This window comes from Mus musculus, chromosome 3 (assembly GCF_000001635.26).
Source record: "Mus musculus strain C57BL/6J chromosome 3, GRCm38.p6 C57BL/6J".
NCBI classification, from domain to species: Eukaryota; Metazoa; Chordata; class Mammalia; order Rodentia; family Muridae; genus Mus; species Mus musculus.
Window position 1 is genome coordinate 103,660,615 of NC_000069.6, and position 7,415 is coordinate 103,668,029.

The following is a 7,415-nucleotide window of genomic DNA, read 5'->3' on the forward strand; positions in this document are numbered from 1 at the left end:
TTGTTTGTTTGTTTGTTTTTGTGGAAGGTCAAAGAAAATCTCAGCCATCATAATACATCACATAAATAAATATTCCTGCATTTTGGATCTCCAGCTTCTACAGGCTTTATCCTAAAACTCGTGGTACCATTGCACCTAACATAATAAATAATAATATTGAATACTGGCCTCTATTCAGATTGCCCAGGTTTGTTCTAAAAAGGCTTTCATAAGGATGAAATGAGATGGGACATCGTGCTCAGTTCTGTCCCTCGGGCTCTTTATCCTGTAACAGCCCTCCTCGCGTGTTTCCATGTCTTTGTCCTCTTTGAAATATAAACTGAGACCCTTTTTGTGATCCATAAATGTACTGATTGAGTTCCCGTCTCACTGTGAGGGATAGGCTCCTCTCAAACTGTGTTATAATGTCAGGACATTACTTGTCTGACATATAAAGAAGGAACGAAATAAAGTATAAATCATATCCAGTCAGTGGGGACTTCATTCCCACAACAGACTCCCCTTGCAGATAGGACAACAGGCCAAGCTCTAGCCACACCCCCACCCTCAGTTGATTGATCACTGCATGGCTACCTTTCAACACTCTCTTAGCGCTGATTCAGCACAGTCTATCCCAATCTGTTTTTACCCAAAATCCTGTTCTTCCCTTTCCAGCTCCTCAGAATGCATTATCCTCTCCGATCTTGTGGAAACAGCTCCCTGCCCAGGTGCCTGATGGGAGAGAGCCGACTTTGCTGACAGGTTATAAATTTGCTCTTCTTCCCCCAGGCTGCCCTCCATCATATCACCTTGTTCCCATTTCTTCATGGAGTTTATTACTGTCTGAAATTATATTCTCCCTAATGCATTTGCTTCCCTGCATAATGGGATGCTAGCAATTCCTTCACCAAATACTGAAAAATACATGTGAAATACCAATGCTAGGCAACCATTTATTTTTTAAAAATCTACAAAGGAAATGGTCACAAATCTTTTCCAGGTTCTTGGTGTGTGTGTGTGTGTGTGTGTGTGTGTGTGTGTGTGTGTGTGTGTGTAAGTACCCAGAATGGAGGCATCAGGTCCCCGGGAGCTGGAGTTATAGACAGTTGTTAGCCCCTGGAGAGTGCTGGAACCCAAGCGCCGGGTCTTCGGGAAGAGCAGTAAGCATTCTCAACCGATGAGCCATCTCTCCAGCCCCTCATTTCAGTTTTTAAACTGAGGCTCTTTCACCAATTTAAAGTATCCAAAGAACTCTCCGTCATCTACAATGGGCAGGACAAGCATGGGCTCTGTCCACACTTCCCCGGCAGGAACAGATGGCCATCCCGAGCAGATGTTAAACTGGCAGTAGAAACTGAAAGCAAGTTCTGTTTTGGTGTTGCACAGCAAAGTACTTAGTCAGACAACTTGTTGTCTCTGTGACTGGACAAATGAACCTCACAAGACTCTGCCACCTCAACGTTGTATCATGAAAGGTAAAACAAAGGTCTAGCATTCCATAAAGACTGATCAATGGGCTCCTCACTGGATTCCCAGGCATGGCCTTCCAATAGCAGAGCTTATGCTTTGAGGTTCATTGAAGGTTCTTAGATAGATTGTCATGCCAACATCCCACAGTTTGATAGGGTTGAACCAAAACTATATTTCTAAAATAACACTCCCAAGCTGTTCTCTTCCAGCAGAGGCTCAAGGTCCAAGTTCCTTCTATCTCACCACCTGGTCCTTATCCACCCGGTATCATGTGGTTTCCAAGGTTGCTGAAGAGGAAGGCACAGCTGAGATTCATCTCCAGCTGAGAAATGACACAGCCCCCATGTCTGCTTATATGGTTTTAGCCAGATCTAGTATTTTGTACCTAAATAGAAAGAACTTGAAGTCTTTTGGTGTCTAGCTAGTTTGTTTCTAAAGTACTTCTAACTGGAAACAGAGTGTCTGTCCTTGATGGCCAATTAGCATCCTGCCACAGTGGCCACCTGGGAGGACTGGAGAGGCAGTCAAGTTAAGTGCTTTTACAGAGGACCGGAGTTGGATTCTTAGCACCCACATCAGGTGTTTCACAGCTGCCTGTAACTCCAGTCCCAGGTGATCCTATGTCCTGTTCTGGCCTCTGCAGACACTATCTATACTCATGTGCACAAACCGATACCCAGACATAGACATATACACATAACTTAAAAATGAAAATAAGTTATTCTCCAAGTAGATCTGAACACAGACTGTGAAACTCAGCTAAACGCAGACTCATCTCTCTGGGGCCAGTTGTTACTTAGTGTAGCTCCCCACAAAAGTTCTACTATCTATAAAATCCCTGGTAATTCACCACAAGTCTTAGGACCAAACACCCACCTGCTACATCAGTAAGGGCACACATGCTTGCTCTGCAAAGAAAGAAGATTCTATCTACTGGCATGGCTGTTCCAGCAGCCAAGCATGGTTCCATGTGGTAAGACCCTTTGCTTTTACTCATCGACCGGGGAGTGAACACCCCAGCCTCTAAAAGCCCTGGTTCCTCCATCATGCTTTGCTGGCTGAGGCCAGTCCAAGGTCACACAGCTTGCTAGGTGCAGGGCTGGGGTCAGAGCCCACTGTCCTGTCCTCGGGTGCAGGGCTGGGGTCAAAGCCCACTATCCTGTCACCATGTGCAGAGCTGGGGTCAAAGCCCACTGTCCTGTCACTAGGTGCAGAGCTGGAGTCAGAGCCCACTGTCCTGTCCCCAGGTACAGGGCTGGGGTCAGAGCCCACTGTCCTGTCCCCAGGTGCAGAGCTGGGGTCAGAGCCCACTGTCCTGTCCTCAGGTACAGGGCTGGGGTCAGAGCCCACTGTCCTGTCCCCAGGTGCAGAGCTGGGGTCAGAGCCCACTGTCCTGTCACCAGGTACAGAACTGCAGTTCAGAGCTCACTGCCCTGTCACCAGGTGCAGAACTGCATGCAGTTCAGAGCCCACTGTCCTGTTACCACACATATTCATGATTTCCACAAGCCAGTTGCTAACCCTGCCACTCAATCCCCAGCCACCTGCTGCTCTACTCAAATTTAGCTTTCCCTGCCCTGGTGTCCCGATGGCTTCCTACATCTTCGATATCATCCTTACCTTCTTCGATGACTCTGAAACCATAATCTCCCTGGAAACCCCTACCTGCCAGTCAGCAATCTCACTCATCCTTCCTCTTGGTTCACACCTGAAATCAGAACCACAAGGTGTCTAGAGACCAAAGACCATGTTTGCTGCCCCATCTCAGCAGACTTCTGTTTCCAAAGAGGAAATCAGTGGCCTGAGGGCTGCTGTTGTCTTGTAGTATGAAGAAAGCAGGCTGTCTTAGTTAGTGTCACCATTGCTGTGATGAAACACCATGGCCAAAGCAAGTGGGGAGAACAGGGTTTGTTTGGCTTACATTGTCGTATTGTTGTTCATTATCAAAGGAAGTCAGGACAGAAATCCAAATAGGGCAGGAACCTGGAGGCAGGAGCTGATGCAGAGTCCATGAAGGGGTGCTGCTAACTGGCTTGCTCCCTGTGGTTTGCTCAGCCTGCTTTCTTATAGAACCCAGGGCCACCTGCCCAGGGATGGTACCACTGGTTCCTCTCATTGATTATTAATTGATAAAATCACTAACATCCAGTAACTATGGAGGTATTTTTTCAATCAGGATTCCCTTTTCTTTGATGACTAGCTTGTGCCAAGTTAACATAAAACTAGCCAGTACTTATACCCACCTCTTCGGTATCTTCAGATCCTCTTGGTCTTACCCTGCCCTCAGCAATAGGCACTCCTTTCTTGACTGAGACTGTCTACACACATACACACACACACACACACACACACCTGATTACCATCACCTCTGCACTGCTTTGCACCCAAGGCGCCCCACCCTTACCAGGGGAAACCTAGAAACACAGCAAGGTTAACTATGGAGGAACAAACCTCTGACCAAGAAAGGGTGGGAATTGAGTGGTTTTTGTTTTTCTTCTGGCTTCAGTTCCAGGATCCACTGTTTCTCACATCACACACACACACACACACACACACACACACACACACGTATGCAGGAAGCAACTCTCTCAGTAGTGTGCCTTTGGTTGAGTTTTTTCCATATCCACCCCCTTTGGCGCTTGCTTGTGCTTTATAATCCCACTCTTCAATCAGATCCTCACACCAAAGCCTTTCTCCAAACCTCTCTTGACCAGGGAAGCCAGATTTAGGGAGCAGGCTGCCCAGGTGTGTCCCATGGGAGAGTGTCTCCGCTTGCCATTCCTTCCAGCTTTGTCAATTCAGCATTTGACAGTTAAGAACCAAGTAAGACCTTTTTCTTACTTAGAGATCCCGTAGGATTCCTACTTGGTAAGCCCTTGGAGATAGTTTATATTAGCTAGAGGATCCTGGTCTGTTTAGCTCCCACAGGAAATATAACTGTTAGACAGGTTCACCCACCCAGAGTAAGAAGCTCGAGTGATTCTATGTGGCCAGAAAAGTTCCTCACCTAGCAGAGACTCCCAGCAGTTCTGGAGGCTTCTCCACATCTTAGCATCTCTCTGTGCAAAGTAGTTTGGGGCCTGTTTTCAGAAGCAGCCTAGCTGAGGGCAGCTCAATGGCAAGTGACTTGGCTCCTTTTTCACAACTGGATGCTGCTGTGTGGCCCAGCGGTAGAGCGTTTATCTAGCACATATAAAGCCCTGAGTTCAAACACTATGAAACAGAAAGGAAAAAAAAAAAAACAACCAGTGTTTAGTTGGACATTATATGTGTTTCCCCCGTCACACTCCACTTTTTACGTTTCTGTGCAATTCTTTTGTTTTTATTGTTATTATTATTACTATAAAGAGAGCAATATTTGGAAAAATGATTAATGTGATTTTCTCTCTTCCCTTCTAGTGGATCTGACCTTTTTTCCATGCTTGGTCCCAAGTATCCATCTGTCTGGGGAAAGATTAAATTGTTACAGAATGATGCAAAAAGAAATAAGAAGTTAATATTCTGGTATTGACATTTAAAATGAGATTTTGGTGCAAGGCAAATCCTGTCTATTACCCCGAGAGATGGAAAATTGAGATGGCTGAAAGGACAGGCTGAGAGGCACAGAATCTGGACCCTGTCTGTGTCTGCCACTTGCCAGTGTGTGACTTTAGGCAAATTACCAAGTCTCCTCATCTATGAAATGGGAGAAGCAGGAGTACCTAGCCCAGGGGGTTGTTTAAAAAACAAACAAACAAGCCAGGCGGTGGTGGCACATGCCTTTAATTCCAGCACTTGGGAGGCAGAGGCAGGCGGATTTCTGAGTTCGAGGCCAGCCTGGTCTACAGAGTGAGTTCCAGGACAACCAGGGCTACACAGAGAAACCCTGACTCAAAAACTAAAACAAGCAAACAAAAAACCAGCTACCCCATATAAAGTATGCAATCAACAAACACTTCCTTTAGATGCCAGTACTGTGACATTTAGAAAAAGAGTGTTAAGAACATAATAAATATTCCATAAATACAGGCCACCCTGTCCAGAATTCCTTTTCCTTGCCCCTTAGTGTATCAAGCAGCGGCTCTCCAAGCACCAGTACAGTGAGAAAGCTAAGCCTACAGTAGATGCTACGATAATTGAACTACCAGGTTGACGAGATCTAGACTATTGACTAGGTTAAATGCAGGGAAGACTCATGAACTGTGAGTGTGGCACTGGTCCCTGGGGTGGGAAAGGTAAACTGAGCACAAGCAGGTGTCAGTCCCCAGTGCAGTTCCACCAGCTGCTGGGATTTTCCCACCATGTCCTTGAACCATGAATCAGTAGAAGCCCTTTCTCCCTTAAGTTACTTTTGTCAGGGTGTTTGATCACAGCAGTGGAAACATAACGAGACTAAGAAGGAGGGTACAAGGAAAGCCTTTCCCTCCCGCCCTGAGGTGAGAAAGAGAGAGGGGCAGGAGAACACCCATCATACACATCACACACAGAAAGCACATACCACATGGTATACCGTATACACACACAATAATACACATATACTACACATACCATATGTATATATAATATAGTAAATACAGCCCATATATCATAACCTAACATACATACATACATAGCATCATATACACGTAGCACATACACCACACATCTCTGATACCTTATATCACATATGTCACATACATACCATACACCACTCATGGCCATACCATACCAAACAAACATGTCATAAACTGCACACGTATCAGCATGATATATACACTACACATATACCATTTCTACACATATCACATACAGCCATGTATGAGACATCAAATGACATATCACACACACACACACACACACACACACACACACACACTCCCATCCCACATACTGTAGGATTAAGTTTCTGAAATAATCAGAATATGGAAAGTACTAAGGCCATTGAGACTTGATGTGGCAAAGCCTGGAAGGAAGGGAGAGCCACACAGCCTGCCAAGCAGGAGTGTCTAGTCAGCTTTCTTAGAGATCCCCACACCCACCCAGCCAGAGACACTGAAGTCTGCCAGGGGATAATGTGGGGACCTGGCTAAGCTGAGAGAGACCAGATCACAAGTTCCTCTAGCTGCCAGCTTCAGAAATGCATGCAATGACCAGGACTAGTGACCCAAGATGGAGCCCAGAGACTCCAGATACCCTGGGCTCTGGCACATGATTCAGAAGGAGTGGACAAGTCAGTATGAGTGAGGGGTAAGCTCAGAAGGAGGGGGGGAGCAAGCATTTCCATGCAGCAAGACTGGATGCATCCCACAGGTGTTGCTTAGCTTGTTGTCTTGTTGTGAACTGAATCGTGATTTTTGCCGCCAGCTACCCCAAGGCTAGAGAAAAACCAGAGATCCCAATTCTCTGTGGATTTCCAAGGCATGAGTGTTATGACCTTGATACAACTTGTGCTGCTGTTTTAGTGGATACAATCCTCGGTTTCCAGGAATTGCTCTCCCCACCCACAGAGCCATCCGACAGAGGCCCCTTCAGCCCCACGGATGATGTCTCAGAGTGGACACATGGCTCAAAGCCATCCGAACATCTGAAAACTAGAGGGCAAGAAAGATGAGCTATCTGATTCTAACACACATTCATGAGCCTTTTCCAGAGCAGAGTCCCACAGTGGGGATCACAGCTCCCTGCAGTCTCCCACCTCCCTAAATGCAAGTGTGTGTGTGAGCATTCTGTATGCAATGAATGACCTTCTACATTTGTGCCATGCACTTTAGATGCGAGAAAAACTATTTTTATGTAACTGGCTAAATCATCACTAGGGTTACTAAAAGTTAGAATACGGAAAGGAAAATGATTATTGTCAGAGTCCCCTAAGAACTCTAATTTGGTATTCTGCTAAGTGCCACAGCTGGCGATGAGGGGTACTCTCCCTGCGTGCAGGCTCACAGATAGCTGGGACTCCTACAGTCTGGGGTAATGGCATATTATTGTCAGTGCTTCCAACAGTGCAG

General features: G+C 46.1%; 1 non-coding gene across 1 annotated transcript; it reads left to right on the forward strand.

Moving 5' to 3' along the window:
• The first annotated feature begins 324 nt into the window (after nt 1–324).
• Nucleotides 325–429, forward strand: LOC115489852. Its single transcript, XR_003954831.1, has one exon. It is a non-coding gene; the product is annotated as a small nucleolar RNA U13 (small nucleolar RNA).
• The last annotated feature ends 6,986 nt before the right edge of the window (nt 430–7,415 follow it).